We start from the raw sequence: 20,320 nt of genomic DNA, 5'->3' as shown, positions 1-20,320 counted from the left end.
TAGACACAGGAAAATAATTTCAGATTAAATCTTTCTTCTTTTTTTTTTTTTTTTTTTTTTTTGTTCTCCAATTCTGCACAGCATAATGAAGTTCCTCTGGTCTCCTGATTCTGCCTTCCAAAGAATTACTGGTAAGTACAACACTGAATGAAGTATTCTACTTTGTTCAGGTTTTCTTTAAAAAGCTCTTCATAGCAGTAAATTAGAATGAAAATTTAGAAAAAAGAGGGTGATTAGATATTACCTAAGAATTCTACCTAGTGCCAGTTATACTACGCCTATGCTGCTCAGCATTTCAGAAAGTGACAAGACATGCCAAATAAAATAAAAATTCTAGGGCTAAAATGCAAACAAGTTACTTTTATCTCACTCATTACCTACTTGCGATATTTTCGGTGTACTTAACAAAACTTTTATTTACTGGTGTAGTGTTATTCCAATTAAAAATAAAGGATGCTACTTCATTCTGGTGAATGATAATGAGATACAGCTCCCAATTCCAGCTTTAGACTATGAATCCAGCAGTCTAAGTCTTTCTAGGATTTTAGTGATTGTGAGCAGTTACCATTTGACAGTCATTCAGCAGCAATGTGAAATGCATTAGCCATTGCAGGGCAGTATAAACAAGTCTGCATTGCTGCTCTGCCTGTTCTCTGTATAGACAGGAGAATTCTCCAGAGCTCTCAGACTGGCATCTCTGAAAAGCTTTGCATTTACTTACTATTCATTATTAATTGTTAAATGCTTGCAGCACACTTGATATTGTGAAAAGTACAAAGATAGAGTCCCTGCCTGGAGGAGCTTACTTTACAAGATAAGCAGAACCAACTCATTCTTTTGCTATACAGCAAATACAGCTTTTTTTGTAGTTTGTTCACATTCTCTGAAACTCAGATGATACAGGCTTCAGCGCCCGTTATGTAACACTTCTTTACTGACTTGCACATTACCCGGTTCAGAGTGAAGGATCTGTCAGAGCACACTTGGCTATACGCAGCGTGGCAGATTTTACTGTTCTGAACAATTGGTCCCAACTGCTCTTATTTTTTATTTGAGGTTTCAAATCATTTTTGAAAGATAGAAAATTTCATGTTAATATCCTAAGCAGAAGAAAGAATGAATCTCTGGATGGGAAGACAAGCTGGAGCTGATGCATGCTGAATAGCAAGAGAGGTATAATATTGGCAGGGCCTCTGACTAGTCTGTTCCCTTCTCCATAAGGCAGAAAGTTTTATGGTTTTGCTGGGTGGGAATAAAAGGGGAATTAATAGGTTGAGCAAAGGTGGCATTCTCTTGAAGAAAGAAAAATGTATGCTACCCTGCATATTATAAATGGAATGTGTATGATTTTATTTGTATGTGTTTTCCTTTCATGGAAGAATTAGTACATGGCAGATTTGAGGGGTTTTATGTCCACAGTTATACGTGCTCCATCCCACTCCTTCCAAAATCCCAACTATACTTAGCAGTTTTTGGAAGGCTTCATAACTAGTAACAAAGCGCTAAATGTAAAGATGTGGGTAGATGAGGGGGAATTTTGTAACTAAAAACAAAGGATAAAATGGCAGGAAAAAGCAGGCAAGAGGAAGTGGGTGACCTGAAGCATGCAGAGAAGGAGAAAAATAAAAATATTCTGAAAAAAGTAGAGCTAGAAGAAAAAAATGTGATCCAATCTTGACAAACACAAAGCATCTCTGCAATAGTTTCTGAATCCTATATGTTTTACTTGTAGTAGGCTGGTCTATGAATAAGTCAGTTGTTTCAGTCGGACAGGAGATTATAATGAGGGGAAAAAAAAGGGGGGAGGGGGGCAGGGAATGGGAAGTGGTCAGTCTGGGGGCTCCTAACTGGGCAGAAGTTGAGGTGTCAGGTCAGAACAAATGAGTCGAAGACTCCTGGCTTGGCTGCCTATAGGTGCCACTGCAATTAACCTGGTGAGCCAGTGCCTGGAGCTTGTCAGGACTATGGGGGTGCTGGCAGCAAAAACAGGGGACTGACTTCTAAGAGGGGTGGTGGTGAGCATTTGGAGCTGCTCAGCTTCCTCCTGTTCAGTATATAGGAACTTAGGGCATCTTCAGATAAGTTTTAGCCACGCAGATACTCCGTGTATTCTGTTCTAAATCTTTTCCCTGTAGTACCTTATTCTTTCTGTTGAGACTGAGCTGCCTAGTCACCATCCACTCATCAAATTCCTAAATGGAAGATTCCTACAGATGCCAGTCTTAGCTGGAACTGGGTAAGCACAGTTCAGAAAAAATGACATACAGCCACTCAGCTTACTGTGATTTCACTTTTCGGGATACCAGATACTCATCACTGACATTACAATTCTTTCTGTAACATTCAGACCCTTTTACAGAGAGATATTCAAGTTTATATATCAATAATCTATCCTAAATAATCTAAAAGCATCACAAGCATCAACATACACTTTGCAATAAATATGGTCCAAAGGGATCTTGACAAATTCATATTTGTTTTAACGAATAGGCCAGAAGGAATATCGAGATGATCGAAGTATAACTTCTTTCAAAATGTGGCTAATAGGACGTGATCAGCTGAAGAAAAAACCCCAATTGAACTCTGAAAGTGCATTAGAATAGGCCACAGAAGAAAATAATAGGTCTAGGATCAATATTTCAGACACAAAAAATTTAAGCAAAACTAGCTTAGATACTGAATACTAAAGACAACTTCAATGTAATGACAGAAACAGAGATAATTGAAAGTATTCTCCATGTTTGAAGCTCTTGACTGTGTAGTCAATTTTAAAAATAAGCATTCTGGATACTATTTAAGCACCAAAAATGGGAAGTGAGGGGAATGAATCTTACTTTAGTTGTAACCATTTAGACAGAGCACTGAAAGGCAATCAACATCTACAGAGTGCTGGAAAAAGGTTTGGATTCTTTAAAAGGTGTTAATTTGTAAAACCAGGGCTAGGATTCATTCCAACATGCAAATATTTTTTTAAATACCACTGATATTTATACATCAAAATAGTTAGAAAAAACAACTTTGGGCATGATGGTCCATCAGCCCAATTACTTTATATTTGCTGACTGAGATTTTTAATAAAAATAGGCTAAGATCTTCTAAAACTTCCTTTGCTTTGATTTTCAAATTACTGCAATATATAACGCTTCAATCTTCTTGAAAATAGAAATACAGATACTAGGCATGTTTAAGAGCTGAAGAGGTTATTATGGTAAATAACACAGCATCTATATATTCATTCCTCTAGAGATTGTGCTATACAGAAGCACACACATATGCCTTTGTTGCAGCTGCACAACATTTCTGTTTCTGATCCATTCTTAATTCTCATGATCAAAAGAGTTCCCATTCCCAGCGTATCTCCTATGCTGTGTTTTCTGGATATGACTTACAGGTTTTACCTCCACATCATTTGGGTACAGGAAAGGAAGCATCAAGAGGTAAGGTCATAGTAACGCTTCCTCAGTCCTTGTGTTCCTATAATATAACATCTGCAGGGAAATCAGGCTTTGTAATCCTGAACTGTAACATCTAAGCACAGAGCAAGAGAAATACCTATCTAGATGCTGTGACCTGTCACAAGGGGGGTGGACGGGGAAGGTTTTACAAAAGCTTATTATTTGATAACGCTTTGTAAAAAAAGGAATAATTTGCTCAATTTGGAATGTCTGCTCCCAAACAGTAGGTGCCCAGCTATACTGGTTAAAATAATTGTTAATGTAAGCAAGTAAGCATATTTAATTTACTTTCTTTTTTCATTACTGAAAAACATTGTGCTCTTTTCTGCCAAATTGTAGGAAATATAATAATATAAAAATCATGCTTGTAATGGCTTCAGACTTCAGCCTGCAAGTGCAATCCAGAAAGCTAAATGCAGCAGTAGCAGTAGGCAGCTTCACCCAGGTAAACGCTAGGAATACCTCAAGGAGCAGTTAACACTTCAACAGCAAAACTTTCAAAGCACAGAGGACAGCTGAGCCACACCCGTATAGGAAGAGTCATACATAGTTTTATGCAATGGTATTTTTTTATAATAAACTCAGGAATTTTAATTTACCAAAGCCAATACAACACTAAGGTTCAAATGTTAGAATTTTCTACTGTATTATATATTACATTTTATTCAGCTATTTATTCTGGTTTTCAAAAAAAATGTTTACTTGAGGAATATATTTTTTCCCCACTGGTAAGTGTTTCAGTAGGCCAAATAATGGTTTAGACTAAAGGATTTATTATCATTCTAAAGATTGTTATTTTGTTTTCTTGCACAAATTTAATAATTTGTTCTGCACTTTGCTTGCAGGATTTTGGTGGAAAATTATCTAAATCATCTTTGGTAGTTATTTTTCTAGTTATTATTACAAGCTTAAGATCCTTTGGGAGATTGATGCATTATACATCTATAATTATTTCAACTCCCTCCTGTTTCTGTTCAATAAAAAATTTCATATCAATAGCTCTTGGCACACAATAGCTATGCAGAGCTCCTTGTCTCTGCAGGCAAGAAATCCCAACCCGTATAGATGATGAATTCTCAGTGCCACAAAACCCTGCATTGTTGTCTGTTATTCACCATTCATCCAGAGACCGTGTGAATCCTCTTTCTCTAATAATTATATATTTATATCAGATAGACTGCAAAGATATTTGGGAACAGGAGGAAGCTATTGCGGGAGTATGCTGAAGGAATCTTGGAAAAGTTCCACAAGCTTAATGCGTTCTAGTGGCTATTCCTAGCCAAAGAAACTGATGATTCTGAGACTTCAGGCTCCTGTTGAATACAAAGTATGCAAAGCAAGGCAGAGAGGCGTTTGAATCAAGGTGAACATTACTGATGCATTCTAAATTGTTACAGGTACTGTGCTTTGTAGTGAGATGCCAATTAGGAAAGAAGACTGCCTGTTAGGCTGCTGTGAGTAGTTTTACCAACATTTTTTTGGCATTTTTGTTCTGTTGGTTGTGTGTTGGATGTGAGGGAATTAAAAGAAAACCAACTTGCTGCTCTTCTGCAACTCCTGGAATGCACCAAAAAGTGCTTCAGTTATAATTCAGTTGCACTGACGAACTTCACCATCTATATCTTATGGTGGCATTGTCCAAAACATTTAGTATTCCAGCATTTGTAATACATCCAGGACAATACCTTTGTATATTTTCTTCACACAGAAGGATCAGAAAAGAACTCTTCTGTTAAAAAATTATTTGTAATGCAAATTTTTAAAATTGAACTGTTAACAAAATAGCAACACAAGTACAACTGGGAGGGCAGGGAATCATTTAACTCCAAGTTATCAAGAGTCATGTCTTAACCATGTTATGACTTACACAGGGTTGTTGCTGCTCCTTATTTCCCATTTCAAATCTCAGTTAAAATATTGCTAAATGTACAGAAAATACTTTCCTCCTATTGTCATCTTAAGAAACTACCACATATCACTTAAGGCAGTTATACGATTCCTAATGGGGTGGCATGCAGTGAGTACAGGCAGTAATGTGACCCCAAAAAGTTTTTTCTCTATAAAGATATGTGCTCAAATTATATTAAAAGAAGGTTTCGGACCCTCAAAGTATTTTGTAAGAATTTTCAGTAGGGTCCACAGGTAAACATGTGAATACACACTCAGTATTCAACAGCACTAATAGTAGTCCTTGTGAGTGAAGGGTAGATTGCATTTTACTGAAATAGCAGAAGAAAGGATAAGCAACGCATCATTAGCACGAATAAGAAGAAAAGGAGAGAAACAATACGTACTTTTATCTTTGGTATTCTGAATGCTGTGTGTTGACATATCAGCCATGGACTCCATTTTATTACTGTATATCAAAAATTGAAATATATGAGATTAACCAGTGAAGACTTGATGAACAATAGTAATATTCCTTATTATTATTAGCACAACTAAGAGCAAGCCTCAGGGAATGTGACATTCAGAACACTGGAGGACTGCCAATCTTACTCCAAATCTATAAACACTAGAAATGACATTTTGAAGAACTATTGATTAGTTACATGGATGTCAATTCCAAGTAAAATAGTGAAGATTTTTAGACCTGAGCAGCAAAAATTTAGAGGCTAAAGTGGTAATCATGGTAACCAGGACAAAGATAAATCTTGTCAAGTTACTCCTTTTTTTGACAAGACCACAGATCTATTTTAAAAGGCAAATGTAGATGCATAGTTGTTGGTTGTTTTTTTTTTTTTTTTGAAGGAACTAAATATCACACGTTCACTAAACACATATATTAGGTGGGGGACAACCTTGGCTAATAGATTTTAAAACATTACTAATGGGGAAATGTAACTGAGTGGTATTATTTCTAGGAAGGATCTTCTATGAATATTTTTTTGTAATTTGGTGTAATTAGTACTCTTGTCAGTTATGCAAATGATACTGTAAGGTTTTTGGTAGCGAAGTTTGCAGAGGACATGAAAAAAGAACAAGGTTTACAAGGTTGCTCTTTCAGGGCAAGCTGGGTAGTCTTGTTTAAAAATTTGAGTTGAAAACAACATATTCAAATATAGTCAAATGCATGGTACAGCAATTGGGACTTGAAAATATAGGATAAGAAGGTTCATTTTCAAATGAAACAAGAATGAAAGAGTTAAAAGCCAAAACCACCTCAGAGTGAGCGGTCCTGCAAAGAAGCCCAGCTTGGTCCTGTGACAACTAGAATGGGGAGCAGTGAGCAGAAGCAGGGACGTGAGTGTGGTATGAGTTGGGACATGTTGCACTGATGAGATTTCTTTAGGATATTCTGCCTTTTGTTCAGGAAAGATTTTGAAATTCTATTCATGGATTGTGGGAGAGCCACAAATGTGTTTTGGAGGACTGGCTTTAAACCAATCTTAAGAGATTTAAACTGAGATTTAAACCAGGCTTAAGGAACTCAGCTTATGAACTTGCTGAAGAGAAAATTAAGAGGCACATGACTGCTGAAGATATTACGCTGTCAGCAGGTCTGAAAATGGAGTGATATTACCTAACAACCAGCAGTTGATAGTAGGTGAGTTCACCTTGTAAAATGCAGTTTATTGTAAATAAGTGTTTGAACAGCTGATACAAAACACAGTGAACATAGAACTGGTCTGGGCCTTTAATTCAGATTCAGAGCAAATCAAATATAAACTGTTTGCTTCCATCTTGGAATCTGTTAATTTAGCAGTTACTCTTTTCCCTCCATTTTAAAAGAGTCTTTTCCTCTGACTAATAGGAACAATTCTGCTTTAATGTTATTATAATCAAATTATGTCCTTTAGACGTCATGAAACAACTTCTCCCTGATGCATAAATTTGTCAGCTGTATTCTGTTTATTCTTTTTTTCTCTGAATTTCTTTGAGGTGGGATAAATTAGCCATTGGGGATTAGATAGTTTTTGGAATATACTTGCAGTCTGAAGGACTAGTGGGAGTGAGGCAGCTCTGTCTTCCTCATGAACTCAACTTTAAAGTGGGTGTCGAGCTTGGGGCTAATGTTCAGATCAGCAGAGGAAGGTTTTGAAGGGCTTTTCACTTCCTGTCTTCCACAGCGCAGGGTGTCGATACATTTCACGTAGCAGTCACTTGCCCATAGCAGCATTTGCAGCATTTCTGTCTCTTCATCCTGTGCCCTTTGTCACCCAGTTATTAAATCTCCTTCTTATTTGAGTCAAAATAAATAAATCATGGTTTCATTAGAGGAGTAGCTGAGCTAAATCTAGTGGAATGAAGCTCAGACTAAGCATTCTAGCCCATGATGCCTGAAGTTCTAAGAAAGGGTGTTGCTTATATTTTCCTACTATTTTGCTTAAAATTCTTCCGTGTTTGAAAGTGGCTGCAACTGTGTAAAGTCATCAGGGATTAGCATTTATTTCTATATTGCTACTGAAAATGCTTAAGATTAGCTCTCAGCAACAGCAGATTGTAACATCTTGTTCCAATTCTAGACTTACATGACTACTCTAGCAGACTTGGAGTAACAAAACGTGGGGCAGAACGTGTAGAAGGAAAGTATCAGTATAGCCCTACAATCGAGTAACCCTGCTTAGGCTTAAGGTTAGGGGAGCAGCAATTATATAGTTAGTGTCTTCACAGAAGTCCTGTGTTAAAAAGGAAAAAAAAAAAAAAAAAATATTTGATCCTGCTCTCTTAGTCTTGTAGAGGGTGCGTGGAAAGCTCAGCGGAAAGCCCACTGTTTCCAGGAAGCCAGTGAACCAAAACAGAAAACCTGGAGGAAGGTTCAAAATGGCAGAGCTGTGGTTATAGGCAGAAAGTCCTATTAATGTTTCTGTTTGAGTACCACAGGAATCCTTACAAGTCTTGTGAGAGACAGGTCTCTCTTTCTCAAATGACTTCAAACCTGGAGCTTTCAGGTGGCTTCAGCCAGTTGTTCTTAGGCAAGAGGACAGCCAGATTTGCCTTGCTTGCTTGCCTTTGCAAGGCCACCTTTAGATACAAGGAGACCAAAATCTGCATTTTTGCAAGGCAATGATTTAAAGTTGACATAATATACTGGTTCTGGGAGGAACATGGTCTCTGACGGGACTGTCATGGACATCCCAATACTGCACTGTAGGTGACTGAAGAATGCAGAGTAGAGACATGTCTTTCTCAAGGCCATGTTGCCACAGCTTCCAATAAAAATGAAAAACTGTTGAAGTAAAGAATTTTCTTTCATTATGTATATAAATAGTGTTGGCAAGTATATATCTTGCGATATAAATAAATAGTACATGGCCTATCAGTCAGCCAAGGACTGAACTGGAGAACCTCAGAACCTGGGAGCTGCAGACTGTAACTGACAGCATCCTGAAACCTCCTGTTCTGCAAGGGACTACCCTCAACTTACAAAGATTTGGAAGAGCTGGCATGTTGGACCACTGTGTCTTTCAGTACTGAATGCAGGTTCCATGTTTAGGTCAAAGGTATTGATCTGAAAGACTTGTCTCGTTCTTACTAGTCTTTATCTTTGGGTTGGCGGAGGAGAACTGAAGACAGAAGTGCGCTCTGACCTAGGCACCTGTGCATCTTCCACATACAGCTCTCCAGACAGTGTGGAGGCTGTACGGTCTTTTGCCTTGGTGTGCTTATAGTGTGCAAGTCCAAAGTTTGGATGTGGAACACATAGCCTGAAAAGCTTTGATTACTGCTCAGTAAGTCCTCTATGGAAAACAGCTACAGATCCTGGAGACCTGGAAAGTTGCCAGAGAGACAGGCTTCTTTTTTAGGCAATTGTGACCTCTTACATTGTAATCTCTGCCCAAGTGACTATGAGCCTCTTGGGAAGAAAAGCAAGAGACCAAAGAGAATCTGTGTCATTTCCTGGAAGCATTCGAAGTGTGGAAATAAGAGGAAGAGAATCTAGGAGCCAGAACATTTTCTTTGGTAACAAAATCGATGTTTTGAAAGCATTTAACAGGTTACCCACACCTTTGGTACCCTGCAGTTATTAAGTATATTTCTAAAAATTTTGGCAAAACAAAATACAGGAAGTATAACTTTTCTATAAATAACCAAATCTGAATCTTTTTTTCTTTTCTAGAAGTAAAGACATTTCAAATAATTGAAAAGAGATCAAAACCTAGTGATGGCTAAATATAGTTTGTTTGATAGGTCCATATCCCATGTCAACTGAAGAAAGACAAAAATAAGCTACTTGGATTCAGAATCAAATTGCAGTGATTAATTTATCCCTTTTAGGTAGAAGTCAGTACTGATTGTATCATTGTGTTGCTAGAGGGGATGACTAGTGAACTTGTTCATTGCAGTAGGTCTTTCAAGATTTTGTGTTAGGCAGTTTTGTGTCTGTGTTGAATCAGTATCAGAAATGACGCATGCTGTGGGATATTTTTTTGGGGGGGGGGAGCAGGGGGGAAGCAAAAACGTGCCTTATGCTTTTAGTGTTAATGGTACTTTTATCATGCTGAACCATAAATCTGTTTTGCCTGATGTTCTTAGGCATCAGTAACTCATGGCTTGGAGTTCAAGGTACTACTGCTACAATTTCTAGAAATGTTTTCATGGATAACTTACAACTTAAACAACTTAGTCTCCAAAACTGTGTGCATCATTTCTTGCTCTTCAGCTCATAACTAGTTTAGGGAGGTAGTAAGAAAATTTTAAATCTAAATTCAACATCCTGGTGTAATTGACAGAAGAAAATTCAACCAAAAAGCCTGCCAGTACTGATTATTTTCAGTTGATAACGATCATTCATTTACTCAAAATAAATAGGCATATTTATCAAATGCTTAATTAACTGCTTTTTAATTTTAACTTCTTTCTTTCCTCCTATTTTTGCCATTCTCTTTTAGCATTAATATGCAAAACAGCAGATGGGTTTTTTTGTGAGATAAGTACAAAAATAGTGGCTTGGGAAATCAGTTTATAGGCACTCTCAGAGGCATCATAGGCAGCCCTATAAATCTTACAAAAAATCTGGGAAAGGAATGAAAAAGGCTCTCATAGCTAGTTTTATTGAAGAGGGAAAGATGTCAAAGAGAAGTCAAAGAATGAATATTAAGATTACTGCAACCTTGACCTACTTGGTGTTCATAGTTAGTTGTAGAAAGTTTTTGTGCTTATTTGGGTTATAATTTTTCTGTTATTTGCTAAGATAAAGTATAATGTTCAATATCAGAAACTGCATGTGTGTAGAAAAAAAGAAAATTAGTGATATATATCTGAGAAGTTTGCATTGAATTTGAGATTTCAGTGTTCATCTGTCGTTGCTGGAGTATTTGATCATTTGGAAGAAAATTAGGGACTTTCTTGTAGCTATGTAGAATACTAAACTGTAGAACGCCAAGAAAAGGAGGCTTGAAAACATTGACACATCTTACATCTCAGACAATTTAAGATGATTGGAAATATTACTACTTTTTAAAATGCTCCTCAATGCAGTTGCAAGATTGTTAAGGTCTCATCTAAGAATCAAAGAGTATTTAGAATTGTACTTCTGCCTGTTTGAATACTGGCATCAGTCAGACACTCCAGGAAGTCTACTCAACTAAAGAAGAAAAATCATCGTCTTTGACTAGTCCTCCGGTGATCTTCATTGTGACATAACTGGGTCAAATAATAAAAAATATATGTAGGGTAAATTTAGGTCTTGAGCTGTTAGAGAATACTCAAAGAAACAAATCAAAAACCTTTGCTACTGGTTTCAAAAAGAAGATATGAGTTATGCCTTGATTGTTTTCGCTAACCAAAGTAGCACGTACATGGAAACGGTCAAAGCCTTCAGACAGGCTTGTGTAAAGAACTCATATGTGCACACACACACAGCCTATTTATAGGACCATGTGATATTGGGTCTGAATACAGGGTTCCATTTGGTATTGGGTTTTGGTTTCTGAAGACTTTGAGCCACTATTTACACATTTTAGTATGAATCACTTGTGAAAGTTGTTCAGGAGCACAAAGGAGAATTTATTTTGAGAAAAGAAAGCAAGGTCAGAGAAGGATGGAAAAAACCAAAAACCTGCACCTCAAGATATTGTAGACGTCTCTCCAGTCAGTGATACTGGAGCATTTTAATGTTTCATCAGATCCCAAATGGGATCTATCTTAGTATGAGCAAACCTCAAGTAATGATTTATTTATGCGCAAGGCATCTTAAGAGCAAGGTGTCTAAAAAAAAAATAAAAATCATCCTGTTTACTCAAGGTTGTTGGCAGGAGTAATGTCTATGAGATACTGTTTCCTTCATTTCAGCATGGAATAGAAAGAACCTTGTGGACATAAACCCAGCCAGTAAGGATAATTTAGCAATAAGCACTGTTAACTTCTACTGCCAAATTTTCCATAAAAGAATTCCAGAACTTGTTTCCTAGGCTTACAGTCTTCTGTAAAACATCTCCAGTACTATCTTCATAAGACAGGTATAGCAGAAGCAGAAGAGTCTAGATTGTTTTGTACTCCTCACATTAAACTCTCAAACGTTGATATTTTCATCTCCATCCTTATGTGAGGGGTAGTCTAGCCCATTCTTGTTATTTCCAATCAGCAGCTTTGTTCTACAGTCATTTGCCAAAGAATACAATTTTTAGAAGACTTTTTTTTTTTTAACCTGCATTTATTTTATTTACTTTGGCAGAAATCTTTCTAATTGCTGGGGCATCAGAATAACCAATTTGGTATTTGAGAGTGATATAAACTTGACTTGTCTTCTTACCACTATCAGGCATTAGACTCTACTACTCACGTTATCAGTGCAGCTGGTTCAGAAACTCTTCCACTGAGAGTCCTACATATCAGCAATTTCTATATGAATTTGTGTTAAGATAGTCTTGACTTGCCAGCAGATCAGACCAAGTTCATCTACAGCAAAAATGCTTATAAGAACTATTGTAAATAAAAAACTTTTGTGGCTCAGTGGAAGAACAACTTGGCTAATTCCTGAGAGAAGTGAACAGTTTTTACACTCCAAATAAAAACTATGGCTTGCAGACATAATCTGAATGACAATAACAATGTTTACAAATTATTGTTTTGTATTTACTTATCCTCATGACAAAGGAGTATAACAAGACAGTCATTATTCTGCAATTGGACATACAGTATATATAGGCTGTATCATAGAAAAGAAGGCTGGGAAAGATTTGAAGCACTATCTAGTTTATCATTTTGCCCAAAGACAGAATCAGCTGTATCAAGCTTAGACAAGTTTGCCTGAACTGTAACATCAAGCAAAGTGCACATTGCCTTTGCAATGCTGACAGTCAAGTTTGCCATTCTGTTCATTTAGGTAGCATTTTCTACTCAGTTTTTGTGCATTGGCTTGATTTGCCTATAGTTTCTAGGTAAACTTTATTTATTTTCTATATGATGCAGTCAAATTTGGTTATCTGTAGGCAGATTGTACTGGTGATGTATTAACTGTGCCATGGCTGTGGAGGCATCTGAGCTGGCCTTATAGATGAGTAGTTTGGCTGCTTTGCTGGTTTGAGTGCCGTGATCAACAGAATCGCCAAACTTTTGCACCTTAATTAATCATTGTATGCTCTTATAGCCTGTTACAGGTCATGATATTTTCAGCTCTATTAACCTGGTTCCAGTATGTAAATAGTTTTCTTGTAAGCAAGTGCTCTTATTTACACTTGAAACACCAAAAAGTAGAGGATGGTATGTATAAATTACATAAAGTTTATGAATAAATTAAAAATAGGGACTTCTCATTAACAGCCAACACCAATATGTGACAGAATAAATGGACAAAGATATTTTTAATATTATTTGCTGATGTGGTATAAATAAATTTATCTAATTGGATAAAAAGTTACTGATTTGAAGTACAGCAATAATTGTTTAAAATGTTGTACTCAAATGATATTTCCCTTGCATATATTTTTTTTTTTTTTTTTTTTGGTTTCCACATTATACTTTAGACCTACAGCTAGTATAACCAGAGTTATTAGTGATCTAGCTCTTCTACCAAATACTTCTGATCTTTCCTTTTTTCTTTTTCATTCTCAATAAAGAAAAAAAAAACCTTCAACAAGGGACTAAGAAAGCATATATTTTATAAAAGTGACACTCAAGTATATTTTCTTTTAACCTGATCAAATTCGTTAGAAAAGTCCTTGTATGCTTATTTGTAAAAGATAAATAATAATTTAAATAGATTTTGTAAACAAAAATTGGATTATATTTATCCCTTCCATCTTCACCTTGATTTTCCGAGTTGAGATCAGAGCTCAAATAATGTTTACTCTGCTAAGGGCATAACTAAGTACAATGGTCCCTGTACTTACGCTGACTTCTGTAAAACCCAGCCAGTGTTCCATATTGATACTAAAACTTTCATTAAGTTTAGTGACCTGTCTCTTGATGTTGCTGCAATGTTGTTGCTGAGCTCTCTTTCCTCATCTATTTAATGCTGCCCAGGATTTCAACTTGGCAAGTTTCAGATCTGTATTCAAAATTATGTCCATTATTTCACTCACTCACCCAAACCCATTTAATTTAAAGAATAAGGACCATCAAATATAGCAGTACTTTCATAAAATGGAACATTAAATATTGTTAAATGATACTTTCCTTATCTCTTACTTACTATATTCATTATCAAGTGATGTTGATCTATAACATTAGAATTTGTGTCCAATTGCAATTACTCTTGATCACGCCTAATCAAGCTGTCTCAAATATAACTGGAAAACTTAAGGTGCCCCATCTTAGTAAAACCTTTGCCTTCAGTTGTAAAGAGAAAATATATCACCCAAAATCCTTTTTCAAGGATAATTTGTATATGCATTATCAGTATTTAAGGTTCTTTACTTAGTACTCAAGAATTCAAATGAAATAAAATATGGAATACAAGTTATATGCAGTGATTTTAATTAATATAAAGCTCCTTTTCTTTTTTTTTTAACAAGAAGGTTGTCTAGGTTTCTAACTGCTTGCTGAGCCTGGATACTTGTTTCTCCTCAGAGGAAGTGCTGATATGACCCAAACAGTAATAACATCAGAAATACCCCAGAGCTTCTCTCCAAAAAGTAATGAGGAAATACCAGAAATGACTGTAAACATCTTCACAATGAGGAATGCATCTAACCCATCGTTTTCTTGAAAATACCAAAATCTCTGTAATGCAAGCACTTTAACCCCTGTAACACCACGCAAAACAGGTAACAAATGGTTATTTCCCCATAATCTAACTTGCATGCAGTAAGATTTATTTAAGGAAATTGCATTTCCCCCTGGAAATGATTCCCATTATTTTATCTTATACCGTTGCTTTACTTCTACTCACCACAACGAGTAACACATAGACAAGTGTATGCAGAAGCAGCCTGTGTGTCTCATTCCTTAATTTGCCTTGCTGTTGCTCTCCTATTAGCTATAGCTACTCAGTCCTCTGGACACAGTGTGACAGGGACTCTGCTACCTTGGCGGTAGGTACAGCTGCAGCTTGAGCACTTGCTTGTCTGCCTCACGCTCGTAACACCCTCGCTCCTTCCGCTCATTCGTTCCAGGGGAGGAATGACACCAGCATTTCTGAGCTGCTCTTGTGTTTTCTCCCAGAACACTCAGGGAAAGCAGACTTCGTGATCTCCATGCTAACTACCAGCCTGCCTGCTGCCAGTTCTCCCTACTTCTGCCAGTGATGACATTCAGCTTGCTCCTCCACGCAGGATACAGCACTGATTCCTCATTATGTAAGGCAGTCTAGGTCAAGTGTAGGAGAGACACTGCCGGCCCGAGCAAGCCAGTGGATTGCTCCCTCAGCTTCATGCTTCATGGGGTCTGCAAGCTGGATCCTGATCTTTGCCACCTCTTCTTGGGTAAATGTTTTTGCATGATTTACTTGATTACTGTGCTGTTTTTCCATGCAGATAGCTGTCAGCCATGCTGTGAATTGCAGAGAGAATTTGCTAGGTGAAACCAGCTCTGTCAGCATGATTGAATTCACAGAGTAGTAGTTTTTCTAGGCATCTCAGCTTTAAGACACTTTACAAATAAATAAATCATAAATTTGCTTTGTTTAACAAGCATCTTTTCTAACCGTGTGGGGATTATTGTTAATTTGACTGATTAAGCAGTGAATGAAATCCATTTGCTTGAAGGTGGTGTGGGAAAGCATTACTGGATAGAGCTATTAGCTCTGAGAGGTTTGCTGCAGTTCCTGGCTGTTGCATTGTTTTAGCCTTGCAAATTACAAACATGTTTCTTTTATTAAACAAAACAAAAGGGGGGGGGGGGGGGGAAGTTATTTCATTTTCTAGCACAGTTTGTTTAGTTTTTTGAAGTAGCAATTAAATCCAGGATGTGGTTTGCTATTTACTGCATGAATGCATAAATCTGTATGCTTCTGAAATATATAAAGTGAATACTGCAGATGAAATTATATTTAGTGACTGCCCTGCAGAATGCCAGAGAGTACTTGTTAGCTAGATTTATGTTAGAGGGTAGGTTTTTTCCATGCACCATGTAGAATTCAAAGATTTTTTTTTCTATTTACACCCTGCTGAAAATGAGTCTGTAATGCAACATAGAACAGGTTTTCCCTTAAATGAATTATACATACTGGACATTATCAGGTGCTGGAACAGCTGATTATACTGGAATGCAGCAGACGAGGCCCTGGAAAGTAAGAGCATAACACGGATACTGCAGTATCATGTAGGGAATTTCAACAAGGCTAGCTTGCTTGCCAGGGACAATTGCTACACAATAAATTTGACAATATTTTTCCTGCATTTGAGAGACTAATTTGAAAAGTCGTGTTTATGTACAGCACCTTGGACAGCAACTTTTTTCTTTTGTGGCACTGTCGTATGCACTGCGTGGGAGTTAGCAATTTGTAAGTATTAAATAATACAAATTTAAGATGCTGTAATGAATTCCAAAACATAGGGGAATTTATAGTAAAAATACCTGAGATAAACTTTGGTCAGAATTGTATCAATGAGTTATACTTAACAGCTTGCTACCAAAAATTTAATTTTACTTAAAAATAGTGATGTTTGTATTAAATTATGTTAATGAGTGCCAAAAGAGAAAATTAAAAAAGGAAAAATTATTGCCTATTGAAAATATGACATTTACTAAATTTTCAAGTCCTATAGGTAACTGCTTACTCTAAGAATAAATACTAAGGTCCCTTTCTTAAATCAAAATTAAGTTAAATATTAACATAAGATTATGTATTAGTATCAGAGTAAAACTAATTTTGATGTGAAGTTGAAATCCTTTAAATTTGGTGTGTCGTCCGTCCCCCCCTCCCCCCAAAACTAGTGGTTCTTCGCATTGTTCTAGAAATAACTGATAGAATTTAATTTCAGCACTTGTTTCTAGGTGAGGTGAATCATTTTGTCATTTTCTTATTATCTTTAAAGCTCTCTTTCTCTGGAAAAGAACTACCAAGCAGTCAGTTGTCTCTTCATCGTGGTCCTACCTTACCAGTTACTAAATTACTTCTTTTTTTTTTAATGGCAGTCATGTAGATCTATGCTGTGATTTAATAGAAACACCAGGCTGGTGCCTTCGTTAATTACATTGTGAAAGAAATTAGGGTCAAGAGAACGTAGTTCATTTTTGGTATCTTGAAAACATCTCTGTTGCAGTGCAGTCTATTACATTGTGTAATATTTTATAGATATTCTATACTTCAAAATACAAAAGTATGCCTTGCAAACAAACTCTTAAAATAATAGCATAGTATAAGTACTTAGAACAAAACTTCTAGGTACCACACATTATTGTAATGATGTACTTCAGATTCTTTGTTTCTTTCTGCCTGAAGTGTTCTGAAATAGTTATGCTATTATATATGAGCACACTGTGTTCTGTCCCATTTCAAGTGTGGGTGCTTGAGGTATTTTCTTACAGGCTTAAGGAGTATTAATAACCTACCTATTCAATTAGAAGAAAAAAAAAAAAGAAGAAAAAGAAAAAGACTTACTGTCTTTAAATGTATTGTGGTTTTCTGGAAGTACTATTTCTTTTTTTTGCATCATGGCTCATAGCAGGGCACACACTACTTCTAAGCATAGCAAGCTGCAGATGCTTCAGTAGGATATGAAGGGTTAGGAAATGGTGTTTCCTATGTGTATTTGTATATCGTATATTCTGGGCTTGAGAAATTGAATCTAAGCTGTAAGTTATGTGTTGAACCCAGTACAATGCAGCATATGAACCATCAGTGGTCAGTGCCTCCTCCTAGTATTTTCTTGTGGTTTACTGGAATTGTCCAATCCACAGCTACATCAGTAGCTTGCCTTCAATATTCTGTGTATTCCCTCACATCGCAATATGCAGCTTGAGTTTCTGACAAACTTTTCTGTTAACTTTTCTGCACAGTAGTAGAGTTTTCTGTCCTGCAAGGGACTTTCTGTGCTGACTTCGTAGTCATGGAAATGTCACTAAAACTGAGGAGCATGGAAACCATATGAAAGTGTGTGAATGAAATTATTTTAGAATAATGTGTTTAGCATAAAAAATGGTGAGACCATTGTTTTTGTAGGTTTTGTAACCCATAATGTAAGCAAAGTATAGGTTGTATACATTAGACTATTATTTTCTGTAAAGATATTTATATCTCAAATTTTATCTGCCCATTTTAAATTTAGTTAATATACATCATAGTTAATTATACATTGTGATGACAGCCATATGCTAAGTTAGTGCCAAATTGAAAAAGAAAGACTACAAACACCTGTGATTTAGTTTATCTCATGTAACATCTAAATGTAAGACTGTAACAGTATAATTCACAAGCTTTCCAAGTAAGTTTGGGCTCACAAATGCAGATCTTTCTCTGTCCAGAACTGCCAACTTTTATTTGCATTTAGTACACCAAAAGCTTACAGATGTGACGAAAATCTATTGCTGTAGAAATGGGCTGTATCTGTTCTGAAGATACTGGTTTAGATGCTGGCAGATGCACTCTGTTCTTGTGCAAAAAATTACTGTTCTTTTTATTCAGAGGTTTTCCTCACTTTTCCGTGAAAAGGTTGGCCACAATCTTCTGTTCTGTATTGCTACAGTCCATGTCATTTTTCTAGGTCCTGGTTCTCCATGATGATGGTTTTCCATCCTTAACTGCTTGTATAGATCTTCTGTGACTGCAGTACAATTGATTCACAGGTTGAGAAAGAGAAAAAGCCTCCTGGATTATCATGTTTACCTGCTTCTCCATGGAGGATCTGGAGTGGCTCATTCTTTATATATAAGATTAATTAGTCCCTTACTCCCACACCCATTGCAATTCACAGAATTCATTCCTAGAACACTAGAAAGAGATACTGTAAAGAATCAAGGGAGAATTCTTAATGTTTTGATAAATAACATGTATCTCAGACACCATCATTAAATATCTCTCTCTCTTAACACTACTAATTGTGTATGTTGAACACAGTCTCCCACATTGTTGCGTGCATGGTTTACTGCCATGGCTAAACATCGAAGCTTCTAAGGTTAATTTTAAAGGTTTCTCGAGTTTCTACAGTTCTGCACAATCAGAACTGTAATGTTTGCAGCACACATGCTGAAAAGTGACAAAAAGAGCTACATTCTCTTTTTATTCATCTGGAGTTCATTATAGGTCCCTTTCAGAAAGGCAGCTGTGCTGCAGAGGATCACCAGAGAAGGACTTCCATATGAATCCTTTCATGTGTTGAAGAAATCCAGAATCTCCCAGTGCATGGTGATCACTGAGGGTGGGAAGTTTGTAGCACTTAAGCCGAACACTTACCAGGCTGTTCTTCACCAGTGCTTTTAAAAATTTGCACAGTGTTCGTAAGGCAGGGCCAAGATTAGGACTGATGAAAACCGGTATGAGGGCAAGCAAACCACAAATCTCCATTAATGCAAAGTTACCAGGTGTGCAGAATCTGAAATCTGCAAGACTGCAAGCTCGAGGCTGCAGGTGAAGTTTGCCTGGCAACTGTGTCCCTGCTGTGCAGAGCATGGAGGTGTTCTCCTTCGGGTCTCTTGGATGGTTGCTTCAGTCCAGGCCCAAAGTTGATTGTTTCTCAGGTAATTAGGACAGGAAAAGTTGTCACCATACCTGCAGGAAGAAGTGGTCAAAAATTTCTGAATTAAATGCAATGAGTATCCTAAGTTTGCTTGATTTAAAAAATTATTTTACTGCTGTTAGCAGTGTCATATTTGTTTAGAGACAATAAAAAAGGAAAGTTCAATTTTGGTGGGGAAAAGGAAGGAAGACCATGTTTTATTTACTGATTTTCCATTTATCTTAGTGTTGAAGCAGCTGTGATTGAGAAATCTCTACCTTTTTTGCTTTCTGCAATTGTGATGCAGTGTATAAGTTTAAAATATTAAAAATCTAAGAAATCAAGGGATTTAGCTTTTCAGCAGTTGCAAAGAACTAGCTATTGTGCTGATAGTCTCCTCTCAAACCCCATATCAGATGACAGTCTGGTTCAAGGAGCCACCAAAGGTGCTTGTTAAGATAACCACAAACCATATCAATTTTCCTGACACTGTAAGCTGGTGGAGCTGAACTTGAGCACCTGGTTATACCAGCGTGACCAGTGACATCTGAGCCATGAGAAATGTAGCTTTAGAAAAAGATTTCAGTAGTCTGTTAATGATACTTGGAGATTTCTAAAAGATAGTGATTATATTAAATAACCCATGCTGAACCACTACTGACGATGAAAGAAGGACATTTATTGAAAACCGTATGCTTTCATAATACATTAAAATTATGTTTAAGCTGGGGGAAATTTCCTGTGTGCAGTGTTACGTTCAGGACTAAAACTGAAGGCACCTGTGGTATATCAAAGACTTTTTGCTGCCTGCTTTTTATTGTTTAATCTATGCTGGTTCCTAGATTATAGTAGGGTTGTTTTTTGTTTGGTTGGTTGGGGTTTTTT

General features: G+C 36.7%; 1 protein-coding gene and 1 long non-coding RNA gene across 2 annotated transcripts in view; one reads left to right on the top strand and one right to left on the bottom strand.

The window, feature by feature from the left end:
- Positions 1 to 14,822, bottom strand: part of LOC121092836 — a 56,479-nt gene extending 41,657 nt beyond the window's left edge. Inside the window, exons 1-2 of the long non-coding RNA XR_005829394.1 lie at positions 14,731 to 14,822; positions 5,750 to 5,811 (exon numbers count right to left, since the gene is read on the bottom strand). This is a non-coding gene — a long non-coding RNA (uncharacterized LOC121092836). The remainder of the gene's footprint in view (positions 1 to 5,749; positions 5,812 to 14,730) is intronic.
- The window catches only part of LOC121092833 (sodium channel protein type 1 subunit alpha), a 103,322-nt gene continuing 97,760 nt past the window's right edge, over positions 14,759 to 20,320 (top strand). Inside the window, exon 1 of the mRNA XM_040604435.1 lies at positions 14,759 to 15,262. The gene's annotated coding sequence lies outside the window, so the exon portion shown is untranslated. The remainder of the gene's footprint in view (positions 15,263 to 20,320) is intronic.

Source organism: Falco naumanni, chromosome 8, assembly GCF_017639655.2.
Source record: "Falco naumanni isolate bFalNau1 chromosome 8, bFalNau1.pat, whole genome shotgun sequence".
Lineage (NCBI taxonomy): Eukaryota > Metazoa > Chordata > Aves > Falconiformes > Falconidae > Falco > Falco naumanni.
This window is presented reverse-complemented; position numbering and strand designations above follow the sequence as displayed.